We start from the raw sequence: 27,168 nt of genomic DNA, 5'->3' as shown, positions 1-27,168 counted from the left end.
GATCAGACTGAATTCCTTTCTTCTTTCTCTATTTATTTACTGACAGGCTATCGGGATCGATCGAGACCAGTTCGGGGCAAGGGAAAAGACAGAATCAATCGGGGGGGGTTGGTGCATTCACTGAAGCAGCCGAAGAAAGCGCATCCTTAGTCAGGATGGACGGTATTTCATTGGATTCCCCTATCCCTACGAGCTTCTTTTTTTGATTATTCGTTTCGGTCTTCATAGGGCAGAAAGAAGAGGAATCATAGAAAGACGTATTCTCTCCGAAGCCTCACAAGATCCTGGCACTCATTCATCCCCCCTATCTTTGATGGCGGAGTTCATATGGATTTCAGAGTCCGACTATCCACTTAGGAGTCAGCAGGATCAGATCTAGATCTCTCTCTGGTAAGGCCTATTGCGTGGTTCTTCATTGATTTACGTAAATAGTTGGGCATTTCCCATAGCTTGAGTCCCCGCATAGTCCGCTAGATCGCTTTCAGAAGTACGAGAATCAAGAATTGGTCCGAAGCGGAAGGTCTTCTTTCGGCTTCAAGGGCCCTGAAATTAGGGGATTGGCTTTTCTCTTCTTTCAGCTGTAGAATTGTCTTAGTAGATCAATAGGTCAGAAAGATCGTCATCTCGTCTCACGCCAAGGCGCTTATAGCGTGGAACGGGTACTGGGTTAGGAGAGAATGAGATTGAACTAGAGTTCTTGGGTTCTTTAGTGCACAGGGAACAAGGTTTTGGTTAGGCCTAGTGGTTAGGCATAGCTGTGGTTACAGGTTCGGGGTAGGTGGGTACGGCTGTCCTTCGGTCCCAATCCTCTCTCTCATTCTATTCTGATCTCATGAAAGAAGTTCAAAAAATCGAATCTTTCTTTTTTGCACTCCCTCCGTTAGGCGCAAAGAATTTGCGAAGGACTCCTTTTCTCTTCTTAGATAAATGCGCTTCTCAAATTCTTCTCAACTCCTACTCCGCCTTTATCCTTTGATTCTCTTTATCTAAGAAAGCTGAAATCTCGTGAATGGATGAGGACTGAATTCAAAGTTCAAATAGGAGGAAGCCCGGAGAGGAATGCTCTGGAGTCCGCAATAATCAGCCTACTAAAGGCTTTCGGTGATTCATTCATGGTGGATAAGGATCGGTTTTTCATATGCTTAAGGACAATGGGTTGAATACAAAGAACCTCGTTCATGAGCTACTTACGGGTCGCGATAAGGGATACCATTTTCTCATTCAAGAGCGGACACAAGAGCCGAAACTCTATAAAGAGATGAGGCAACTTCAACGGCAGCAGATCGAATCGAAGGAACCTCTCTGAGTTTAGCTCGAACCCCGCGTAAGGATCTTCCCACTTTCATCCGGACAGGTCCGAAGTGGAATATGAATATGTCCTTATCAATGAGACCACAGGTGAATATGGATAGTCCTTCGGACTCCTTCGGCTAAAAAATCAGTCAATGAACAAGGCGCAAAGAATTTGCGAATAAAGAGAAGCGACTGGAAGGTGCGAAGCAGCTCGACTAAGAAGGAGAGGCTCAAAGAATTTGAGAATTCCACTAACCCCGTAGTTAGGAGTATTAAGACCGGGAGGACGCATTCATTCCACTGAAACTTCTTCTTCTCTTCCCTGAATCCCATTTCAGGATATAAGAAGATGGATCTTAACGATATAAGAAGATGCAAAGGATATCATCCCTATTTTCTCATCTATGAATTTCTCGTATCTCTCTTTTCATCTCGTATTAGATAGTTGCTGCTCGACCACATAATATCTAAAGATAGGCTTTCTTCTAAATAGTGGGTTTGAACTCCGTTGAGACCCCCACGCTTTTGAATTACTCAATCAACTCTTAAGGAAGAAAGGTCAGAGACAGAGGAAGAATGGAGATTCAGAGGCATCCCTTTCTCTTTCATCCGTACAAAAAGAAGAAGCTTGGGAACGAAGTAGTTGGGGAAGTCCTATCTTCGGTCTGAATATCTATCCCCCTTATTACGGGGAAGAGGTCTCGATAGGGGCAGAGTCATCCGTCAGGGAAGAGTCTGAAGGCTAAAGTAGCTTTTCGAAGAAGTTAGAAGGCTCCGAAGCAAAGAAGCGGAGCGGAGGAGGTAGAAGTAGTTTAATTATGAGTGGAAAAACAAAGGCGCAAAGAATGATCGAGGGGAAAGAGATGAATATGGATATAAATCAGTCAAGAGGACGGGTCAAGACCAATGAACAAAGGTTAGGACTCATGAAATGGAATATGAACCTGTGGATCAAATCAGTTCCATTCACAAGTCCCGCAACAAGAGATGAATATGGTAGAATGAACAAGTCCCTTCGCAAATTCTTTGGTCCTAACTCATATTGCATTCAGCCTCTCCTGACAAGTCGAGCCGCTTCCGCTCCTTCTAAAGAATCAATGAACAAAGGTTTCAGGCTGTCCGCTACGCTCCGCTAGGCTTCCGCTCCTGAGAAAGAAATGAAGAAGGTCGTAATTGAGCGATTCAATCTTCTTTTTTCCTTGTTCATTGAGGCGGTTCTTTAAGCAGTTTCCGTTGGATAAGTAGCAGCTTTTGCAATTAAACTACCACGGACCGGTGGTAAGAGACTGCTGAGTCAGCGATACCGCGTAGTGCTTTCTTTATTTGAGGGAATGAGACCGCGGAGGAGGAGTCTTATTCCACTAAAAGACTCAAGAGGGAGACTATTAGTTTGCGCGAACTCTTAATCGGGCACATCAAGAGAGGAAGCCGTATCATCATGAGTAACTCAAAGATTGACTTGGACGCCCCGAATCTCACTGAATATCCTATCTTTTGAATTATAGATAAAGAGAAGTATGATCTCTTACCGAAGCGAGGATAAGGCCCCCCCATCTGCTGCAAAACCGGCATCCAGGGAAAAAGGCATTCAGTCAAACCCCCGTATTAACAAATTGAAAGGAAGAAAGATCAAGCCTAGAGGTCAAATTCATGATAGCGGATCGGAAAAACCTGTATGAGTTTCCAGGACCTGTCTTTCGGCAGACACTCGACCGGACGGAGAAGTACCATTATGTTAAGTAGCCTTTCTTGTCCCAGCAGTCGCAGCTTCTTTCTCTCGCAGGTCTTGCAAAGCGTAGATTCTGAATATCCTCACTCTATGAGAGAATTCCCCAATTCGAATACTTGACAAAAGACCTTATGCGGAGCTTCAAAAACGGTAAGTGGCCGTCGGCCTTTCAAACTCTCTTTCCTATCCGTAGGCAATCAAATACAGAGATTTGACTCGTCCGAAGGCCTTTGAGTTCCATCTTTGAGTGGAAAAACAAAGGTCCAGATGAGGGCTCGACTGAAAGGAGAGAAGCGACTGAAAGTTCGCCTTTTATCAGGCCTAATTAAGCTACGTAGGACGAGTCAGAAATCCATATCAAATCTTCAAGGTGCGAAGGTACTCGTAGTTTCAGATATAGGAGAGGATCAATGTAATATGAGAGTAGGGGCAAAGAATTTGCGAAGGAGAGGAGTGCAAAAAGGAATCATGAAACTAGGAGAAATCAGTCCTTCGCATCTAGACCTCTTATAATTCTACGGGGTGAACATGCATTCTTTTATCTACAGTAGACGGTTTTCTAATCAAGTAAGTAAGGAAGCGGAATCAATCAACTTCGGAGTAGTGGCTCGGCTAGAGGAAGAAGCCTACGCCTATGCACTACCGAGAAGAATAGACCTGATAGAATCAATCGATTGCATAAGATATGCCACAAAAGCACTGACTGGTCTTTCAAACGGAAGAGCATAAAGAAAAAGAAATCAGTCGTCGCGAGCCCTACCTTTGAAGCTTCAACACAGTCCTTAGTATTAGTAGCTCGTTGCTAGAACTGATCTTTGGCTCGCCCCTATCTCGTCAGGGGCTTACTCACTTCACTCGCTCTTGTTCAGTAGCGCTTTCTTCTTTAGATAGCAAGCAGCACGAGAGCTCTTCACTTTCATTCAGGTCTTTAGTTCCAGTCGAATCACGAGCTTTGCTCGACACTGCTAGCGAAGCTCTACGACAGAGCATTTCCATTATTTCGAAAGTGGAAAAACTGCTCTCTCTCTTTCCGGCTTAGCCTACCGCCTCAATGAACAAGGGCTTCTATGGGCTTCTATCCCCCTGGTCGTATTCAAAGGATCTCTCAAGACCTTCTTCTGGCATCACAGCCTATTCTATCCTCCTCAACCTCTTCCTACTGAGGGGTTCAATCCATTGCCAACTACCCTCTCCCACTGACTCCCATAAAGTAGCTTGCTCTCTCTCCACCACTGTCGAGTCGGGCTTCAAGGAAGCTTCGCTGTCTTTGCTTTCGCGAACTTGACTTATTGTTCTTGTTCTGCAATAGATCTTTCATCAAATGGAATTGCTAGTTTCATTCTCTCAGCCGAGGAGAGTTCTTTACCGTTCACCTGCTATTCCTTCTTATTGATGCTTAGTAAAGTCAAGCTCCATCTCCTTTTTTGACATCCTCCAGAAGAAAGGCTATCTATTTCATTCTGCATTTTCTCTTCTTCAGTCTGAAGTGAGAATTCCATTCGATATAAGGCGAGGCCAATAGATAGGTAGGTTGCATAGTCTATAAGAGTTCCATTTATCTTACCCAGCCTCTTAGCTGCCTTTTCAAAGTATCCCTTTCAGATACCTTTGGCCTAGGCCGGAGACCATTGGGAAGGAAAGATATTGGTTGGGAGGGGGCGGATTCCATTCTTCTTCTGGTCCAATTCCATCTGCTTGGCTCACACTCTCATCTTTTTTTTCATTCAGTTTAATAGGGATAAGGACTTTCCTTAATCCAGGGGGAGTTCCCTGTAAGCTTCTTCACTATATGGAGATGAAGATGGAGAGAAATCAAACTATTGACAGTGTAGGAGTATCTGATAGGGGCATGAAAGACCCCACGGAGCGGGAGAAAGGCTTAGCCTAAGGTGATTGATAGCGGGTATTTCTCTTTTTCCTAGGAATTTCTCTCTTTCTAGTCGTCGAGGATTTGCCTTCGCTTTTTTCGTCTCAGTAGTCCTCTCCCTCGGTAAACTCGGTCTATTGCATAACCTCTCCCAGTCCTTCAACTATCATCCTTCAGCCCCTTGTAGGTAGCAATCTGAATAGCAGTAGTTCATAATGCCATGTAAAGATATTCTCACTCCCAAGTCAAGCCAGCAGGTTCTCGGGCAAGCGCATACATTCAGTGACCTTTTTTGGTGGAGATCTTGACCTCTTCCACATTTTGCCAGCGGAGAGGCAGAATTGGATTCAAGCACTTCTGTCTTCTCTGGCACAAGGATCCGACCTTGTGAAAAAAGCATTCCAGCCCCGCCAGACACAAAGAAGTCAGTGGTCAGATTACATTATTTCTTCAAAAGAGCCGCTGTCCTATCCGCAGAATACCAAGGGTTAGTCATAGCTAAGGGCGAGACAGATAAGACGGATAGAATTTTTGCAGTTCTAATTGAAAGAAGAAAAGAATGAGAAATGGCATGAGAAAAGAAAGCGAAAACCCACTTCAGTCTTGAACATCTTAACCGAGGGGACATGGTCAGGCCAATGGAGAGGTTCAAATCCTTCCGTCCCAGGATGATAGGTTGCTCAAGCTGCTTTAGCTACTAAAGCGAGAGATGGAAGACCGAACTACGAAGATAGGAAGGAGAGGTTTGAATAGGTTTTGAGTCTCGACACAATATGCTAACCAGACGAATAAATAAGTACTCAAAGCATCCTTGAGTATAAGATGGTCCACACAGTGGAATAGGTCTTGTGAGTGAGTCCACGCTTTCCTTCCATTCAATCAAGTAAAGAAAGTGGAACTGAAGAGTGCAAATCAAGTGTATGCATGAGATTGAAACCCTGGGTGATAGAGTCCATTGGTCCTTAACCAAATCTGAGGTCGAAGTAGAGGGAAAGGAGTGCAAGTAGAACGAGATAGAAAATCAATGATTTAGTAGGCCTTCTTGCTTTTCTTTCAGCCTCTTCTTCTTGATTTATGGATAGTTCTTGCTGCAGATCGAACGAGGATATGAAGCAGCCTTTCCCCCCAATAAGGACGGAGTCAACTCATCCTGGCTATTAACCTTTCCCTAGTGGAATATGAACCATAAATACGTGGGAACCGGTCCGTGGTAGCTTAATTAGTCGAGGTCAAATCCCCCCAATGCATGCGAAACTGCACTTTCAAGAATGAAAGACGAAGGTTATAGGAGTCTGTGCGCTCCTCTTAAGTCGCTTGGCTTCGCCCCTTTTCTCCACTCTTTGCCTAGTGCTGGATGGAAGAAGGGAAGGGAGAATGCACCCAGTAGGTGGTAGCCAGACAAGATTCTTTAGTCAAAGAAGGAATCAAGCAATCCGTACCAAGAAGACCTTCAGGCACGAGGTCTAAGCGCACCGACCTTGAAGTGGGGGGGGTCCCCTTTGTTCATTGAGGAGGCGGTTTGGGTTCATTCTCAGTCAAAGACGCACACTTTCAGACATCAAGGAAATGAAGCAGAATTCAATAACGTAGTTCATTCATCGCCTCGTGGAATTGAGTATGAGAGAATTTCCGTTTCAGAAGTTCTTTTAAGTGGACGTTGTTGAAGACCGTTGCAAAGCTCCTGCTTTTTTTTTGCAGCCTCATCTCTTGCCTCATGACTGGCCTAATGCCTTCTTTCTCTTTATTTATTGACTCCCAACGTGGACAAGAACTCTGATGACCTACGGATTCAAACCCAGCGCTTCGTCAACTCAATGAACAAGGGCTTGATCTTTTTCATTTTCAGAGGACGTGATACGATTCGCTAATTCAGACCGGACGAGGCGCTCGACTCGGGTCAAGGGAAGAAGCTATCTCAAGCTGAATCTAAGGACACATAAAGAAGAGGTTTAGGGTCGTCATCAATCAGTCTTCGCCTTTCAAAATCTAATCTTCTCAACTCCTCTCCTATATTCAAACTACGAGTACCTTCGCTCCTCTCCTTCCTAACCTCAGTCGAGTACCTTCGCTCCTCTCCTATATTTTTTTCTACGAGTACCTTCGCTCTGAACCTTCCTAACCTCAGTCGAGTACCTTCGCTCCTCGCCTTTCAGTCGAGCCTGTCCTTCGTAGCTTTATTCTGCTTCGCACCTTGAAGGTGAATATGGGATTTCTGACTCCCTTCTACGCAAATTCTTTGCGCCTTTGTTTTTGCTTTGAGCCTCCTACGGAGCGGTCCAAAATATATGCCCCATAAACAAAACATAAGAGAGAAAGTTGGAGAGAAAAGAAAGGGAAGGATTACTAGTCAGAGGAAAGCCTACCATAAATCAGTCCGCCTTGATTTTAGGGGGTTTTCCTCTTGGTCGAGAAGACGACCATTGATTTCTACCCCAGCCCCTCTTCTTCTTTGCGTACTTCTTCCCTGGTCCCCTGGACCCTACTAAGAAATAAATAGAGTTTGAATGCTGACGTAAGGCGGAATCAAGGTTCATGGAAGAAGAAAGCCTAGGTAGCTTTTGCTATCTTTTTTTCGTGAAATATCTTTTCTACTTTTGACCGCCTCAATGAACAAGGGCTGGGCCTAGCCCTCGTACTCTGACTCAGCAGCCACTGAAAGAGCGAGAAACTTGAACTACTTCTCATGCCTATACCAGCGGCCCTACCGCGGAGTGGGACAGATTTCCTAGCTGTGAGCGCCACTTCCAATTGTTGTCGTTGGTCTCGTGCGATCCTGGTCTCTCCCTCATCCCCCCATTGATTCTCTTCATCCTTTCTTCGATTCAAGAACTCAAGAAAAGACCTTGAAAGAGAGACTTTAGCGGCCCTCTTCTGAGACCCTCACCTCTTCTGCGCCGTATCAACTCTTCCTGCCTTTTAGGTGCGATGTCGAGTTACGGAAAGAGAACTAAATGGGCAGGGATCTTACTGGACTCTGTCTTTTGCCTATTTCCGATTCTAAGTGAGATTCCCTTTCAGGTATGCTCCCCCACTCCAACTGGGTCGGGTTTACCCTGTCCCCAAACTCTGTCCTCGCTGAGAACGCTCGAGGCTAGAACGTTATGGAGCTCCACCTACAAGACTCTTTCTTAATAAATCAAGGCTCCGTAGGAGTTGAGAGATCGCGGAGACTCTTATTCTTTGCACAGGGATCATCAATCGCCATAATGACCAGAGCAAGCCAAAGCCAGGCCAACCTACGCCTTTTTCCTCACCCTCACTCTCACGACTTGGATTCGAACCAATCAAGCTACTTGCCCTTTAGTAGATCGTGAGTGGTTCTGTCGTCCTCCTCATTATAGTCCTCCTAAAATCTAGAGCATTTCGTCGGAATACATCCTGTCTTTTCACCGCTCCGTGGGTAGTCCTATGCATAGTCAGTACTATAGCCCCAATCATGGCTACTAATAAAATCAGACTAGAAAGCAAAAACCAGACGGAATAGTAGGTATAAAGTAAATTGCCCAATGTTTCCAAATTAGTCCAACTTCGTACCTTTCCGGCATAAACCGTATATCTAAGAGAGGTCGTATTTCTTTGGGTTGGTAGTAATGGAATGCTTTCATTATCCAAAATGAAGAAGATTTCCCACCAAAAGATCAGTCCAATAATACCACTCACAGGTAAATAGCGCAAGACTTCTTCGTGAATCTCCGCTATTTGAATATGGAACATCATAACAACGAATAGGAATGAAACGGCTATAGCTCCTATATGAACTACTGGGAAGATCATAGCGAAGAAGTCGAGACCTAACAAAAGAAGTAAACCTGAAGTGTTGCGAAAGACTGGGATGGGAAACAAAACGGAATGTACCGGATTTTTAGCACGTACAACCATCAAACCAGAGACCAAAGCTGGGCTCGGACAAAACGGAAAGTATCATGGTACCTTCGTCCTTCCCTGAAATGGAACAAACATGCTGGAGCAAGAACTAGCATGAAAGTCGATCTATTACGACCAGCGCGGTTGTTCGTATTTCATTTTCTTCTTCCAAGTCAAGCCCTTCTTAGCTTAGAAAGCACCTCGCTGAGTTACTTACGGAATCTCAAATCTCTCTCGACGCCGAGAATTTGTGATGTTTCCAGGGGTCGATCAGAGGTCGAGGCTTGCTTCTCCCCCCACCTTTTAGCCTTCTGGGCCCCCGAAAGAAAAAAGAAAGAAGAGAAATTCTTCTCAAATTCTTCTCAACTCATCTGGAGCTTTATTTTATCCTTTCAGTCGAGACCTCAGTCGTCAGAAATCCATATAACCTCTTCCATTCTGAGTTGCACTCCTACCTAATAAGGATAAGGACCGCAAATTCTTTGCGCCTAACCGCTCCTCTCCTTCTTAGTCGAGCTGCTTCGCTCCATTTTCAAACGTAGAGTACCTTCGCTCTGAACCTATATTTCAAACTACGAGCTGCTTCGCTCTGAACCTAATATCTGAAACTATACGAGTACCTTCGCTCTATTTCAAACTACGAGTACCTTCGCACCCTATTGTTTTGAGTCGCCCCTTGTTCATTCAGGCTCCTAATCAAGGGATAAGTGACTTCGCTTTCAACTCCTAACGGAGCCTCCTCCTTCCTAACCTCAGTCGAGTTCTTTGATTGAGGGCCTTGACCCTCTCCTTGTCAGTCTCGTCTCAAATTCTTTGAGCCTCCGCTTTCAGACTCCTAACTACGGCTCCTCTCCTTCCTAACCTCAGTCGAGTGGCTTCGCTCCTCTCCTTCCTAACCTCAGTCGAGTGGCTTCGCTCCTCTCCTTCCTAACCTCAGTCGAGTGGCTTCGCTCCTCTCCTTCCTAACCTCAGTCGAGTGGCTTCGCTCCTCTCCTTCCTAACCTCAGTCGAGTGGCTTCGCTCCCTCTCCCTGTAAGTCGAGCCGCTTTCGCTCCTCTTGACTGTCCATATGAACCTGTGTCCTTAATCTAATGAGACCTGTGTCCTTATCAATGAGACATTCAAAGGCGAACTTTCAGTCGCTTCTCAATTCTTTGAGCGTCCTCCAGACCATATTAGTGGAATGAACTTCGTTGCACTCCTTCTAAGTGGCAGAATAAGGAATGAGCTTGAAAATTCTGAGATAATTCTTTGATCCTTACAGTCTCGTCTCAAATTCTTTGAGCCTCCGGACCAGTCGCTTCTTTCGCAAATTCTTTGCTCCTAAACGTCAATAATCAGCCAGAAGACGATAAAGGAGGTTATGAAATAACTCGACTCCCACGGGGCGAAGAAAGTCGACTGATAAGGAGTCAATGATGATAATAAGGGTTGAATCAGAAGGCGAAAGGACTGAATTATCATCAAATAAGGAGCCCCTTTCAATTACAAGATGAACAAGGACATATGAATCTTGTTGCGGGACTTGTTTATATCCATATGAACTTCCTTACTCTTCTTTACTTTCATCTCTCAGGCCAGCAGTCTGATACTTCTAGTCGACTTGCTCTATGACGGGCTTCCCCGTTCCCTGGGCTCTGCTCGCTCGTATACGCTCCGATCCTGCAAGTAATATAATAATAGAAGACAAACTCTCTTTCCTTGTCCTTAGCTAAAGAAGGCAATAGTGAAATCAAGATCTAGATGGTAGGGCTTGATCTTTCTCTTTATCTCTATCCACGGAGATAGCGATACATATGGATAGAAAGAGATCTATTCATCGATCTAGACGAGACTGGAGACGGATAGATATGTCCCTATGAGCGAGCCGATCTTTATATGTTTTGGCCACGTCCGTTTCCGCTCCGAAGAGAGAAGGTTTGGATCTTTCAATCTTATGTCGTGAGGGATGTGACCTATGTTAGGTCCATAAGATACCACAGCTTTTAGTGTTCTATGATTCACCTCCGAAGTAATGAGTAGGTAGTGAGAGACTTTTGATTTTGCTCTTCATAGTAAACTGATGGGGGGAGCGGAGCAATAGGTCGAATTACTATATAAAGAAGAGTTGTTTTCTATAGGACTTCTTCTTTCGAGTAGGAAGATTGAGGTTTTTCTCCTTCCTTCTATTCGATAAGAATAGGGATTGAAAATGATACAAATTCCTCTTCATTCTCTTGTGCTCAGCGAAGGAACTGCCTAAGCATACTTTTTCCGATCCAAACTTCTTTGTTCTTTCTAAGTCTTCTTCTTGCATAGAAGAACGCAACATCTTGCAAAAACCGGGATTTTTCGTAGTAGGCGGCATCCCCTCTGAGTTTTGAGTAGGTGGAACCATTCTCTTTGATTTCTTCTCCACATTCTGACCGGGTGATCCAGGAATTTGCCTATGATTTTGTCAACTGATATTTCGATATAGAAAGATCTCCTTATTTCTGAAACCGCTCCTTCTCGCCTCATTTTCTTGAAAAGATATTAGATCACCGTGGGGACACTTGAAAATGAGTAATTTTGACCATTCCTTTATTCACACAAACCCTTCGATGACTTATCGGCTGCCTTGCTTGAGGAATAGTTGAACTAAAATGGAGACGAACCGGAATAACGTCCGATCTTGTTTCTGGATTGAGTGGAAAAGGGATATAAGAAGTTCGTTCTCTTCCTCTGTGCATCTCTGTGATGGGTAAATCCCCATGAAAAAGGGGCAACTTTCGTGTAGTTTGTGATTGGATGTAACTGTTCAGATTTTCTCTCGGATAAATCTTTCTCTTAATAGATCTCTTCTTGTTTCTCAATTTTCGGAGAATGCGGCGTTGTATTATTGTCAGTTCTCTCTTCCGAACATTTCCTAAAAGTAGACGACAAGTTTGAAATCTTAATGCAGGCAAGGCATATCTTCTTTCATCCCTCTTTTTCGCCACATCGCGTATAACGGGAATCGAACCCGTGTCAAAGACGTGAAAAGTAGATGTCCTAACCAGGAGCAAAAAAGACATGATGAATATACCCTCTGTTCCGAGAATAGAAATGGGAAAGATGAGAGAATTTCCTCCTCTTAGAAAAGATAGAATGAACGTCCAATTCAACAACAAAGACAAAAAGAAAGAAGACTGTCAGTTGAATGATCATTCTTTTAGTTCGACATGACTTCGGAAAGATCTCATGAAAGAATGAAAGCTGCCAGCATAGGCTAAAAGTCAGAAAAAGAAGAAAAGCCTACCCTCGTCAAGAGACTAAAAAGAAGGTGCGAAGCTCGACGAGAGAAAGCTATCAATGAACAAGAAGAAAGAGGAAGAGGAAGAAACTAAAAGGAAGCTAGCTTATGGAATAGCGAGACCAGAGGAAAGCCTAAATCAGGAAAGCATAAAAGGAAAAGTATGAAACTAACAATTTGAGAGAAAAGAAAGCCTAAATCAGGTTTCAGATTCATTGAGGCGGAAGAAAAAGATGAAAGGCCATAATATCTTATAAAGAAGTTCAAGGATCAAAGAATGATCGAAGAGGTTCATATTCATATGGGAAATCAAAAGCTCCAGATGAGGGGCAAAGAATTTGCGAGTGGACTTTATTCTGAAATCAGATTTTCACACCGTCCGGAGGCTCAAAGAATGATCGACGAGACTCCCACGGGGGCGGTTCGAAGAAGCTCGACTAAGAAGGAGTCAATGAACAAAGGCTCATTGAACTCGACTGAGGTTAGGAAGGAGAGGGGCGAAGCGAAAGTCATTATCCTTATTAGGTGGGAGCCCTCAAGAAAGACAGTCGAGGTGAAAGGCTCATTGAACTCGACTGAGGTTAGGAAGGAGAGGGGGCGAAGCGAATTCCTTATCAAAGAATGATCGAAATCCATATGAAAAAAATTAGGCATTTGAGACGAGACTGAATCAATGAATAAAGTCAAAGAATTTGCGAAAAGGTCCTCAATGAACAAGGAATTGAATAGGACTCATTCATTCCACTAGAAGAATCTGAGGATAGGCTTTCCTCATTGATAAGGTAAAAAGATGAAACTAGAAGAATAAGAGAAGAAAAGGAAGAAAATCAAAGCCTATCCTTCTCCGGACTTATAGAAAGTTCATATCTTCTTATTTCTTTCGCCGACTTATATCTGATTATGAGCTTCGCGGAGATTTGCAAATTGATATATTCCGTCGGACTTGTTTATCCATTGAATTGGCATTAGACCAAAACCATAGATTTGAGCCTCTTTCTTCTTATTTCATGAGCAGGAGAGAGATTTGACGTCTTTTCTTGCTTCCAGCTATAGCGAAAACATTGAAAATGTCCATTTTCTCGCGTAGGAGGCGTAGAAGGCCCTAGTTTTAGTGGAATTCATGATCCGTACTTTCTTCTCAAATTCTTCTCACCTTGTTCATTGAGGAGCTTTTTCTTTCTCCATATTAACCTGTCCTCCGGACTTGTTTATATCCATATTCATCTGCCCTTATTAATGAGACAGGTCGGACTCATTCATTCCAAAACTTCTGTCCGACCGTGAGGCATAAAAAATTCACTTTATGAAATGAGCTTTGAACCTTCAGATTCCTTTAAGTAGGTTTAGAAGGCTCCTTTTTTTTGATAGGCTTTCTTCCAAATAGTAGGTTGAGTAGGTTATTTAAGTAGGTTTAGGAGAAGGAGGCATCAAAATGCAATTCCTCTGACTTGAAACCGCTCCGTGGGAAGGCTTAGAGAAGATCAGAAGAAAGACAAGAAGATCAGAAGAGCTTGAATTGAAAGAGAAGATCAGACTCGAGTGAGGAAGATAGAGAGAAAGATAAAGATCAGATCAGAAAGAAGAAGAACAAGAACCTACTCAAATCAAAGAAGACTATAAAGGAGAGGCTAGAAGGGAAGCGACTTCAGAGGAGGAAAGGGAAGGCAGAACCTACGGCAATAACCTACTCCGCAAGGCGATCAGAATTTGAGAAGAAGCGAAGCGCATTTCTCTAAGATTGAATAAGGGGTAAATCAGGGTCAAGACTCCTAACCTTTATATCCGGAAGGACTTGAATATGAATATGTCCTTATCAATGAGACCACTCAAAGAATATATCCGAATACTATTTATGTTGGAAAAAAAGCCTACCTCTAAAACCTACGGCAAGGAATCAGACTCTGACGGAGAGGTGCAAACCTAGCATTTTGTGCATTTTCCCGCTACGTGGGAAATGAGGTTCCAAGTCGCGACCAGGTTATCTATCATATGCTTGACTTACAAGGATCAAGCTTGAAGAGGGGAGGGCAAGTCCAATCTTCTTGACTATTCGAACTTGTAGCAATACGCTTGAATCAAGAGCGCTCGGGCTTTCTAGTCCTCTTTTTTGATGGAATTGAGAGATTGATTGCTGGAATGGATTCTTCATCAGTACGCTCACTTGAGGCAGACTTGGTTCGGGCTGTGGCCCTTGCCGTAAACCTACTATTTGGAAGAAAGCCGTCAGTCCGAGGCTCAAAGAATTTGAGTGAAGCATTTGCTGTAGAAACTAGCTTTTTTCTTTCAAAGCTCTTATTAGAATCTCAGATAGAGGCGGAGTAGGAGTTGAAAAGCAAAGGCGAAGATTAATTGAGTAAACTACATTGACTACGTTTTAGAAGTTGAGATCAGAAGCGAGCCCTTTCTAAGACGACTGTAGGGAAAGAAAGAAGTTGATTATCTCAGATTTTCAGGGGGCTATCCTTGTAGTCAGTCTGAAGGCAGAGTTATGGGAAAAACTCCCACCGTACGGTCCCCACGCATGCGCATCGGCGATCATGGAAACTCAGACCGCTACGTTTTCTTTCACTTTTCCAGCAGTTAGGAAGATCCGCTATCCTTCCCACTCAATAAAAGACAAGAAGAAAGTTTCAGTGGAAAACCGCTCCGTGGGGGCTCAAAGAATTTGAGAGAAGCTTGCTTTTTTTGTTAGTAGGTTTAGAAGCGTAGGAGCAGTCCGGACGGTCCCGGAGGTGATTTTTGATATGGATTGAATAATAATCGTCGGGCTCTGAACCTTCCTAACCTCAGTCGAGTGGCTTCGCTCTGAAACCTATATTTGAAACGTAGAGTACCTTCGCTCTGAACCTTCCTAACCTCAGTCTCAAATTCTTTGATCCTCTCCTATATTTTTTTCTACGAGTACCCTTCGCTCCTTCGAGAATTCAGTCCTTTCGCTTTCTTGATTCAAGCCTGATTATCATCATTGACTCCTTATCAGTCGACTTTCGCGGTTAGGAGTTGAGAAATCCATTATTTTTCACTTTTGAGTAGGTTTGGAAGTTCATAAGGAATCCGAAGATTTTCTACCCTCTATCCTACTCTGACTTCAAGGGAGGAGGCGGGCGGTCAACAACAATAATACAAATATGGATCCTAGGCTTGAATCTTTCTGACTCCTACAAATCAAAAAAGAGAAGAAGGATATCATCCTAGCCCTGAGGCGAGAAGAACAAACTGAGAATGAGAAAGGCCACGCTTTACCTTCATCTTCCCATACTCAAAAGTGAGAGATAGATGGCACGAGACTCCTCAACTTTGCAGTAATACCTATACCACAGGTATGGTCATTGGCAAAGAGAAGGAAGCTACTATCTTCTTGCAGAGGCAAGAACTAGGGGGACATCTATGATTTCATCCAATGGCCCTTCTATTTCAAATACGGGAAAGGGCTGTTCAGAAAAATTGACTGTAATAAGGCTCAGACTCAAAAGGAGACGTGAACTTACTAAAATCAAAGGAAGAAGACGGAAAAGGAGGGAGTGCAAGACGAGGAGCAAGATCAAATGAGAGAAATATTTAAGTGAGAGGGGCGAAGAGACTCGAGCGTAGGGAGAGGGCCCCCAATGAAAAAAAGAAAGAATATGAGGCACGGCTACTAATAGGATACTACAATGAGCACCACGCACTACACTCACTTTTATCTATTCTCTTGTTCGTATCAAAAAAAATCTAGTTTCTGGATTTTGGCTATAATCTAATCCTATCTTTGAATTTCCTCCCAAAGATATTGCAAACCATCGAGATTGAGGACTCAAAGTCAAAGCAACTCATCTGCGCCGAAAGGCCTAATAGACTTTTTGGTCCACGTTCCTGTTCATTGTAGTTTGTATTCGGTTGAGCCTCTACATTGTGAAAAGTGAATATGTCCTTATCAATGAGAGGCTCAAAGAATGTGAAAAGCGACTGAAAGTTCGCCTTTGAATAGGCCTAATTAAGCTACTCCAGATGAGTCTGAAATCCATAATGAATCTGAAAGGAGAGGGTCAAAGCCCTCAATCAACTCGAGTGAGGTTAGGAAGGAGAGGTTCAAAGCCCTCAATAATAAGGGACTGTTCAGGCTCAAAGAATTTGAGTGAAGGAGTGCAACTCAGAAATTCTCCTTCTTTCATGACGGACTGTAGGACGGAGGACTGATTTATGGAATTTGTTCTTGGCCCTCTTATTCAATTTATTCAATGGCCGGGCTTTCCCCTATCTCTTCTGATTTGAGTTAGTCAATTGTAACCCCCCGATGGTTTTTCTAGTCCCTCTTGAAATACCTTTTCTTGGAGACGAAGCACTCTTTTCCTGTGTGTGCTGCCCACACCACGAAGGGAGAGGCCAAGACGAATAGAGGCTAAGACCAATTTCGAGCGCCCTACTTATTGAATGAAGGACATTAGAGGACCAGCCGGGAAAGACCTTTTTGAATGAGCATTTGAATACAGGGTTTCCAGCACGTACACGATCATTCTTTGAGCCTCTCTCATATTAGATTTCGCCTCTCCTATTTCTTTATGGATCTTCATTGACTTCCTCCTCTTCCCGTAGGTCTTTCCTAACATTCATTATAGGAGAAGGTATGAAAGCACTCAAATCTTCGCAGGGCTCTTGTTGAGTCATAAAAGGATGAAATGTGAGACCATAAAGTCAGAAATGATAGAGGAACCCCACCTCTTTCATCCGTCGTCCTTTCATTCTCTCTTTAGGGAGACTGAGTCATGATCGGCCGGCAGAGTCAACCTACTAGTCAGAGGAAAGCCGTCAGTCATCAGTCTCAGTTTCGGGATCGGGGAGAGGAGCAAAGCAACTCAACTTAATAGGATCTCCGTCCCCATATGGCAGCACTCTGAGAGGAACCCCAGAGATAGGGATTGGATAGGAATCTGTCCCAGTTTCGGAAGCAAGGTAACTACATAATATCTAAAGAGGAAGCATAAGAGAAAGCAGAAGCTAGACGAGGCCAGCGCGAACAAGAAATCTTGGGTTAGGCCCCCTTGCAGCTTAGAAAGCGTCTTGAGTCGGGAGTCGGAAAGCCCTTCCCTTGTTCATTGAGGCGGGAGAGGAGTGGTTTGAGTCTGAAAGAGGGACTAGCCTCAAGCAATAGCTCGACCGAGTCCATAAAATAGAGGGCCTAGCCGGCGTGGAAGTTAGTTGGATAGGGTGCTGCTCTCCTGTATAGTTGTCCGAGAAGCCATAGAATAGGAGTGGAACTCCTTGACCGAGTGGATACAGAGTAGTAGCTGCTTTCCATAGTAGGGGAGTCAGAAGAATGATACCTAGTAGCTGTGTATGAGATCTTCTTCCATTATCAGAAGAACATAATCTCAATATCTAAAAAGAGGTTGAATGAGACGTTTCGGCAGACTTCCAGACAGAGAGAATGAGCTCATCCGTAAACTGAGAGCAGCCCACTACCCTAGAACAAACTACGAGTTTTTTGTTGTTCTTTGATAGGGGTCGGGGAAGAGTTCTTCCATGTCTTCAGAGGTAGCATTAGTCAGAAGTACCATTTTCAAGGTCTAAGACCAAGCATAAGAGAAAAGAGTCAAGCTCCCCCTGAATTAGTTGGTTTCGGCGCGGGGAAGCAAGAGGATAGGCTTGAATCTTTTTAGTAGATTTGGAATCAGACTTGAGATATTCTGTCTTTATGGGAGTCGGCTTTGAGTGGTCCGGAGGCTGAATTCATATTCGTCATTCCACAGGTCCGGAGGTTATGAAATAACTCGACTCAAAACAAAAGGTTCGAAGAAAGTCGACTAAGAAGGAGTCAATGAACAAAGGCTCATTGAACTCGACTGAGGTTAGGAAGGATACAAAGGTTAGGCGCAAAGAATTTGCTCAGTCCTTATCCCTGAACTATTTGAAGGAGCGAAGGTACTCGACTGATAAGGAGAGGAGCGAAGGTACTCGTAGAAAAAAAATATAGGAGAGGAGCGCATTATCTTTATATGGATTTCTTTCCTTGCACTCCTGAAAATATTTGAAATCAGTCCTTTCGCTTCGCGCCGGAGGACGACTCAAAAGAAAGAAATGAGAATCAAGTCAAAGACTTTGAGAAATCCATATTAATTAATTAGGAGTCTTAAGACAAGACAACTCAAAAGAAGAAGAATTATGGAATGAACGAGTCCTTCGGACTTCTTATTCTCTGATTTTCCTCTCCTTTCAGTCGAGCCACTTCTTTACAAGACTATGAAAAAGAAAAGAAGAATAACTTTGAAGAGATAATCAGAATCTCAGTTCAGAAGAAAAGGACTCCTACTACGGGATCGGAACAAAGGCGAGACCATATCTTTGATGAGAAAGGATAGGTGCTCTTCTCTTCCGTTTCGGGTTCGGAGGCAAGGAATGAATGTCTTAAGCAAATGACAAGGGATCCAACTCATCCTAGAAAGGAATTTCATATTCCAGAAGACGGGTCCGGAGTTTCATATTCATATGTCCTTATCAATGAGACCACAGGTGAATATGGATAGTCCTTCGGACTCCTAACTACGCGGTCCGAAGGCTCAATGTCAGATTCGTGCTTCTGCCGTAGGTTCCACTAAATCTTCTTTTTCATTTCAAAAGTGGATTTGATAGACTGATCTTATCTTATGATAATAGTTGTTTTTTGACTGAATTTTTCTCAGTCCGAAGGACTCGTTTTCTCTCTTTATGAAATTGAAAATTCTTTGAACCTCTATTTCAAACGTAGAGTACCTTCGCTCCTTCTAAGTCCTTTCGCTTTCTTTATTCATCTCCTAACCGCTCCTTTTCTTTCTCCTTATCAGTCGACTTTCTTCGCCCCGTGGGAGTCGAGTTCTTCCCTTCACCTTCGGACGGACCCTGAATTTCATAGAATAATGGCTTTGATGAAAGCCGGTAAACGTATGGCAGAGTACAAAGAGATGGTTCACTTGAAGATCGAGGTTAGAATATCTCGACCGATATGGAGAGGAACTAGCCCACTGACGGTAGTTTAAGCTTTGTCTCTCCTTCTCTCGAGTTGTACTTTATGCGTGGATCATGAATTCAGGCTGAGTCATTGTTGAAAGCCCTTCTGATTGAATATGGAATCAGACTCCTCCGGAGCAAGATGAAAGGCAGTCGGACTTTTCTACCTTGAAATTCTTGCCTTTCCTCCTTCATCTTTTCTCAATTTGATAGTGAGTAGGGGCTCATTCCGCCCAGGGTCCTTTGTTAGTGAAGAAAGTGGGCAGGTGATTCCCGCTTCGAATGATGGGGACCTTTTCCTGAAGGTTTTCTCTTAGCGTCTAGTCTCTTGTCCGTCTAAAAGTGTGAGTAAGGCGTGAAAATGGTTTCATGCTTCCTCCTCGGCTCTCCGGGATACGTGGCATGTGCATCTAGTTCTCTAAACTCATCTATGAAAAAAAGATCAAAGAAGTCATTGGCCCCCTTTTAGTCTTTCTGGTGCCAAGGCTATCGTATGACTTTTTTCAAAAGATGAATGAGATTCAGAGTTCTTTCGTTTTTATGGGTCTTTGCCACAGTAGGTTGGTCGCTATCCCATCTAGTTTCAAGTACTTATCCGGTAGTTCTGAAATGGTATACTCCTCCGGCCATCCCTTTGTTTGGAGGTACTCTTTGATCTTTTCTGCTACAGTGTCTTTTCTTTGTTTATTGGTTTGTAGGTCCTCCCATATCCTTTTTTCCGTATTCTACTTCTTCCATAAGACCTTCCTTAAACTGTGATCATCAAGTACATCTATCCATTGATCGTATTGGTTTAGCTTGACAAGTACTTGAAAAGTAATAGCGAATAGTCGTCCGGACTAGCTTAATTAGGAGTCCCCACTACGCGGTAGAAGGAGGAGTTTTCTACCTTGAAATTAGCTTTGAGAGGAAGGTTATCTATCATGGGATCGACCGAAGGTTAAGTAATCAGTCTCCCTTTCGTTGCTATCATTCGCCATTGAATGCGGTTCCCCTGAAAATGAGAAGCATCTTTCACGAGAAGAGAAGAAAGGGTACATCAAAAGGGAATGAGAAGTGGAATGAGTTCCCACAATAGCCGTTAGAAGTAGAACTACCCTCCAGCGCGGGAACTAAGATAGATCAAAGACAAAGGAGAGACCTACTACAGACGGACGCCTTGCAGCTCGAGAGAGGGACGAAGAAAGTCGACCGAGAATACAGGGACCACGAGATCGAGTTCTACCTTTCATGGCTTTCCCGAGTTCACGAGTGGAAGGAGTTCCATCAGTAGGAATTCGACTATCAAGCTGATTATTCAGAAAGAAAGGTATAAAGTGAGACCCACGAGGCTCAAAGAATTTGAGAGTCCAAAGTCTGCAATAAGAAGCTGGAGGCTGGGTAAGAGTCAGACAAAAGCCAGGAAATTCCCCGCCCGTTTAGGTTGAGGAAGAGCTCTTCAGGCCGGTACAAAGGAGAGACCAAGTATTTTAGTTCCATTAATCAGTCCTTCGCAAATTCTTTGCTCTTGGTCCTCTTTCACTCGTGGATCAAATGGAAAGCTAGTCCGGAGGACCGCTCCGTTTTCTTGAATTGCGCCGACGCTTTCTCTTACACAGCGACTAGAGATAATGACTCAACCTCTTCGGAAACTGAGAATGAAAGGACGACGGATTATCCTATCCATGGCCGTTATGCTTCCTCTCCGAGATATTGAAACCTTCCCCTCTAGGTCGAGGGGATCCATATCGGCTGCTTCCTTCAATTCCGTAGGTCAAGCATATTCCTCTTTAGATATTATGTCCACTTCGGAAAGATCTCATTCTCTCAGTCAGTGACTGAGGAAACTCCATATCCTTTTATCCGACCCGTACCGTAGGTCAAGCTGGGAGTCTCCTTTCCCACTCGGTCGAATGAATACCTATCCCCTACTAGGGTTAGCTGCATCGATCCATATCTACTACTCTGAATTACGAGTTCTAGCTTTCCTCTTTCAAAAGAGTTCCGAGATGATATATTCTAGGAATCAGTCCGGACTAGCTTAATTCGTCTGACTTGGAACCTTTCTGCCTAATTCCTATTCATAATTCGTATGAGACCCTTCCCTTGTGAATTCAGGCCTCGGACTTCCAAACCTACTATTTCTCATCAAGCCTATCTTCCAAAAAGGCAAAAGGCCAGCGAGCAGCGAGGAATTTCCCATAGACTCGGGTCGTGGCTTCTGTCTGGTGAGCTGATTGATGCTCTTCTGAACTCCACTCTCGCACTGACTTTATCTTTCTATAGAGTAGATGGGAAGAATAGAACTCTTCCCCCTTCCTTTGTTCATGTCTTGGATGTCAAAACAGAAGAAGCAATCGGAATAAGAAGAAGGAAGAGGCAAACTCCATAGCTACTACTTTTTCATATCTGGAAAGAAGAGTATACGACCTTCTGTCTCTGGACCAAAAGTGAGAGAAGTAGGCTCTTAGCGCAAAGTAGCTCTTTTGCAAGTCAACTCCTGTCCCTAATAGCTCTGAATCGGTAGGCTAAGTAAGTTTGACTTCTTCCTTTGTTTGGCCAGGCTTTCCTTTCTTATCTAACTAAAAAAGGAAGACAGAAGGGAGAGTGAAGCAAAAAGGGAAAAGAAGGATTTCAGTCCCTTGACTAGTATAGTAAGGGACTACGAGCAACTCCTACTAGCCAAAACTGCTACTGCTTTCAGCATCCTCATATGCTTCCTAGCCGTCAAAGATTCAATGCAGCCTTAACTAGAACTAGATAGATTAGGCAAGCTCCACCAATACCTATCGCGAAAGCGTATTCAAGGTCCATCTGACGTTCATTCTTCTGATAGCGGAAAGGCTGTGCCTTTGATCTGAGGAATTGCATAGATAGATAGAGTTTCCCCCTCTCGGAACCTGCTGACCTAGCCTGAGAGTAGAGCGAATTTCTTCTTTCAAGTAGAAAACGGATAGTACAAAGCGCAAATCAGCTTCTATTCTATGTTCGCCTTTATGAAATGAGCTTCTCAACTCAATGAACAAGGGCTTGATCTTTGTCTAAAGAATGACCGAGAGCAGGCAAGCCCACCCTATCCTCCTATTTCTTTCCTCTGCCAGCATTCTTCGTAGAATGAGATCAGAATGATGATAAATGTCTCAGGAAGCCCTACCCCTCCCAGCTATGAAATAAGTGGAAGGAAGACAGCCGATTCGGAAAGATTATCTGATTCATCTACAGAATCTGGTTGAAGAAAAGAAAGCGAGAGAGAAAAAGGAAAGGTTCAGCAGTGAGACTATCTTATACTTCTTTCATCGATTACCGATACCGATTGGAGACATCAACTCATTCAGAGAGAAGATTCAGTGACCTATTATCAAGCTTTCCCGGCCCTGAATTTCCCCTCTCCCCAACCCCTTGTTTTGTTTTGTTCATTGACTTCCTATTGGCATTCGTTAAGACTATCCGTGATAACTAACCCCACTCCGCGGTCTTCTGCTCGCTATCTATCAACTATTATATATCTACCCTGCAGAAAGAACGAGAAGGTATCTACTAGACTCCGGCTAAGCGACCCGAGTGGTATCCTCTATTGATCCGGGGAAAGAAGTTCTCTCCTCTACACTCGGCTGCGCCAAACTCCCACGGGAATGAAAGTACCACGGACCGGTGCGAAAGGGTCCAAAAATCAAGGTCCAGGTTAGCTTAATTAGTGAATTTGAGGATTCCATATTAGCTTTCTGACAAATAGTAGGTTCTCAATATTCTCCTCTCTCGTCTTAACCTCCTTTCTCGTCTTATTCCTTGCCCCCGGTATTAGCGATCAGTCTGATTCCTTTAAGGGGGTATTAGCTCAAATTCATCAAATGCTAGGTTTTCTCAAATTCTGATCGCCTTTATATAATATAAAGCTGGATAGGGGTTGATTTTGCAGTCATTTTACAGGAGTGCAAAGACTCCTTCTACGTCCAAAGGAGAGGGTCGGAATCAGTCTCAGTTTCATGATCAGGAGTCAAAGGGCTTGACTGTGTTGGAGAGAAAGAAGAAGAAAGACAAAGAGAAAATGAGAGTTGATTTGAGTTTCAGAGAAAGAGAAAGAGGTGAGATGATACTCGACCTACGGGAGAGAGAGAGGAGAGATGAAATTGAGGAGATCTTGTGCAAGGTTTACGAACGAGAAGAAGAACGAAACGGAGTTCTTTCAGTTTCTCTCAGAAGCTCTCATTCATCTGAACCCACGGAGCGGTGTTCATAACTATTTCAGTTTCATGATCTCTTTGATGATCTCTTAATTCTCTCTTTGTCTGTCTTCTTATCTTCTTACCGAGCGGGAAAGGGTTCGAGACCGTATGGGAGTTCGAAGACTGTGGTTCGGGGCCGAATCTCATTCAGTATAGGGTCTTTTCGGTCGAGTAGGACTAGCCCTAGCAGAAGTCCTCGAGGTTTGGTTCTTGATCTTCCCTTTCAAGATCTGACTCCTGGCTTAGCGTGAACTCGGTCTCGTTCAAGGGACAGATTCCAGATTCCCGCCGAAAGAACTAGGTGGTCTCCTTCGTCTAAACTCATTTCCGCAATAGCTTTTGGAAGCACATCTCTATCCACTGCTCCTTGCTACCCTTGGTAGAGTCTCGCGCCCTTGTTCATTGATTGTTAACGAAAGATGAAAGACAAAGGGGGGTACGGGGGTCTCAAATAAAGGTTCTTTTCACTCAGAAAAACGAGTTGGGAATCCAGTAGAAAAAAGGAAAGGCATCTTTCCGCTGATCGAACAAGAGCGAGGTCTGAAGCATCGGCTTATCGCACCAAGTATTCTCGTATGAAAGGTAGAGCCTTATCAACTTCAGGAAGAAGATCCCACGTAGCGGTCTAGGCCGACCTCTTGTTCATTGAGGCGGTAAATCCGGCTTGGTCCTTCGCACCTTTCAGAGAAGAGTTCTTCCTCTTTCAGTTCCCCTGAAAAGCTAGTTCAAATTTCTCTCTGCCTTCCCAGCCTGAGGCACTAGGTTCGATTTCTTCTTCGAGCTGAGCTGCTTCAGGTGCCTTTAGTGCAGCGGGTCTTTATATAGGTTGAGTCCAGGGAATGCTTCGATCCCCTTGCTCTTTTACCGCGTAGTGGGGCAAGAGACCTCTGATCCCGTAGCTCGAATGGAAGAAGTCAAGGGATAGCTGTGAGGCTGCTTTGTTGACCAATGGACTTCAGGGTTGAATCATGAAATTCAGGGTTTGACTGTCTTCCAGGTGTTCTCAATAAAGAAGGACGCATCAATGAACAAAGGCGATCAGAATGATCGAAGCAGAAGCCCGCTCGCTCGATTAACAGGAGTGAGAGTCGGTTACGTACCATGCGCCTGATTTGTCTTCTTTTCCCCCAGGCAGAAGTGAGTGTAGAAACTCTGAAGTTTCAGTTGAGTTGCCCTCAGAGGTTGATGTTGGGGTTTCAGCAGTTGGGGAAGTTGCTTTTCTCAAAGCTATTATGCATAGAATGTATGCACGAGAAGGAATGGATGAAATAGCTCTACGGAAGAATCAATCTGTCAATCTGTACCCACTGCGCGGTAGAAAGGAAAGGCACTCGCTCGACCCAAAGGTGTCGCGAAGAGGCAAGGGCATTCGAAATTCAACTACCACGTACCGGCCGGGAAGTGGTCTTTCCAGTGGCGGACGGGGGGGAGGGGAGTCAGGCGTCAGAGGGAAGATCAAGGGCTAGCCCCTAACTTTGAGGCTGCAGTCTTTTAGTTGATGGGAGGTCTAGTCCAGATTTGAATTTCACTCCCCAGGGACTTGCTATACTCAGCTATAGATAGGCATGCATTAGAATGCGGTCCCCTTCGGAATCATGATTTTCCACTTTCATAGATGATAGTCGGTCTCTCTAAGTGGAGGTTGCGGCTGGGGAATCTCTCTAAGTGGAGGTTGCAGTTGCAGGAAGAGTAGCCTGGCCTCTTCACCCCACGGAGCGGTCATTCTCAAATAGAAAGTCTCCGGCAGTCAAAAATGAGAAGGAGAACTCTATCTGGCATTATGAGAAAGATCGACTTAAGGAAGCAGATAAAGAAAAGAGAGGGTTTTGCCTATTGATGGATGATGAATTAGTCGGAATCGGAAGAAGAAGAAGAAAGAGGCGGAGTAGGTAGGATTCTTGAATAGGATCTGTCCCCTTTCTATTGATGGATCCAGAGGCATCCTCATCCCCAGCAAGGGCACACTCGCCCAGAAAGGTTATCATACCGATCGATACGGAGTCCGGAGAAGAAGGATCAAGAGAAGCGCGCGAGAGTGGAGAAGAAGAGGGTCAGATTCATTCTCAGTTCGGCGGGGGAAATATGCTCGACCAGATGGAAAGGGATTGATTTGGGCGGGGACAGAGATTAGTAGCTCAAGCAGAAAGGCAGCGGCCCCGATCTCTTTCGATGCCCACGTAGCCCTTCTTGCAGCAGTTCTAGCTGTAGCTGAAAGTAGTGCTGGCTGCTGAGGAAGGAATCACAAAGGTAATTCAGTAATAGAAGCTCCCCCTGATTGCCAATCCTATAGCCTGAAGCCTGATAGCCTGAGCACCCACCTATTCAGCCATGATGTATTCATTCCTTGGTACTATGGTACTATTTGTAGACTTTTCTCACTATTGGACTGCCTTGCTCGACGCATCCTTTCTTGCAAATGAGAGTTGGACCAAGGGCGAACTCTTTATACTGACGGGAATCCGTGGGATTTCGGATGCGTCGGGCTTCAGCGGGAATAGGAAGAGGGCGAAAGGTCAGACCTGCTGATTTTTCTACCACGGACCGGTGCGGAGAGGGAAGAAATAGCTCGGAATCAAAGATAGAAATTAGTATGAGAAGGATGTAATCTAATTGAGTGGAAAGGTTGATCATATGCTCTCCCTCTTCTTGCCCAAGCTTCTCTTCTCCCCAGGGGGCAGGAGAGAAGGGAGAAAGAGAGAGAGAAAAAGAAGAAGTACCATGAATTAGAATGCGAGAGTGGGACAAAGCATCAGACTAAGCCGCCGAGTTCACAGGGGTGGATAGAATAGGACCCGAGCTAAGGACCGAGACAGGAGTTAGCCGTCTTGAGGAATAATCAGTAGGACGGATCACGAAGAAAAGGAGTTCAGATCTTTCCGCCCTCGTCGGTCGGCCTTCCTTCATTCGAAGGCATGAGAGGTTTCCTTTCATCCCTCTCTTTAAGGATCAGCACCCCTACTACGTGGTCGTCGGCCTCTTGAAACTCTCTTTCCTTTGATTTACATATCCCACGGAGCGGTAGGGGTATCAGACAGATTATCTTAAGAGTCCGCAGATTGAATGAATAACTAAGAAATGAAATAGAGAAAGGGGAAAGCGATTATCCTACGCTTGGCCTCAGTACAAGGACAAGGGTCCAAGGGCGAAGAGTCAGGTTCCAGTGATATAAGGATGAGTTATTGGAAGTCAAGGACGGCCACCTTTCTTCTTGCTGGATGAAGAGAAATGCAAATGCTCTCATATTCAAAGGAAAAGCCATGATCGATGCCTCGCCCTACTAACTCCATATCCTCCTCCTCCCCACATAAATAGAGAAAAGATTCCCAATAATTCAATAGAAATCACATAGAAGAATGAGAATGAGCGAAATTCCATTCCCAATTCTTTAGTAATAGAGGATGAATGAATTATGAGATTTCTAAATGTATGATTTGACTTCTTGCTTTCTCTATTGATTCGGAGAAATGGAAGCCAGCGCAAGCTTTCAAAAGGCTGGTAAAGGTATGCCTTAGTAGAAAGGAGAACTTCAAGATAGATCAAGCTAGAACTATCTAACTCGGAATTGAGTAGTTCAATTTTTTGAATCAATTACGTAATTTCTTTTTCTTTGATTTCATGTGAGTTAATGAATTGAGAATGAAACCTATGAATTTTTGTAATCAACGACCTTGTTAGCTCAAATTCAGAAAAAGCTAGGGCTCGACTGATAAGGAGAGCAAACCACTTTGTAGCAACTTTTCATGAAAAAGATGTAAAAATTTCTCTATTTTCGTGAAATATCAAGATGAGAAAAAGTCAGATGACGAAGGATTTTTTTTCTCTATTTTCGTTCAATAGAAAGATGAGAAAAAAGTCCTATAAAAAAGGTCAAAAAAGCTTGGGTCCTTCGGACGGGAAAAGTCAATAAAAGAAAAGAAGCTCATTAACGAGAATGAAAGAAGAATTATTCTTTCATAACCTGGACTCAAATCCAAGAATCCCATAAAATGCAAGGGCTCGA

General features: G+C 44.0%; 1 pseudogene; it reads right to left on the bottom strand.

Moving 5' to 3' along the window:
* Window positions 1-10,510: 10,510 nt before the first annotated feature.
* Window positions 10,511-12,300, bottom strand: LOC127147709 (ribosomal protein S4, mitochondrial-like; annotated as a pseudogene).
* Window positions 12,301-27,168: the final 14,868 nt, after the last annotated feature.

Source organism: Cucumis melo, unplaced genomic scaffold (genome assembly GCF_025177605.1).
Source record: "Cucumis melo cultivar AY unplaced genomic scaffold, USDA_Cmelo_AY_1.0 utg001846l, whole genome shotgun sequence".
NCBI classification, from domain to species: domain Eukaryota; kingdom Viridiplantae; phylum Streptophyta; class Magnoliopsida; order Cucurbitales; family Cucurbitaceae; genus Cucumis; species Cucumis melo.
The sequence above is the reverse complement of the archived record's forward strand: the minus strand, read 5'-3'. Positions and strand labels throughout refer to the sequence as shown.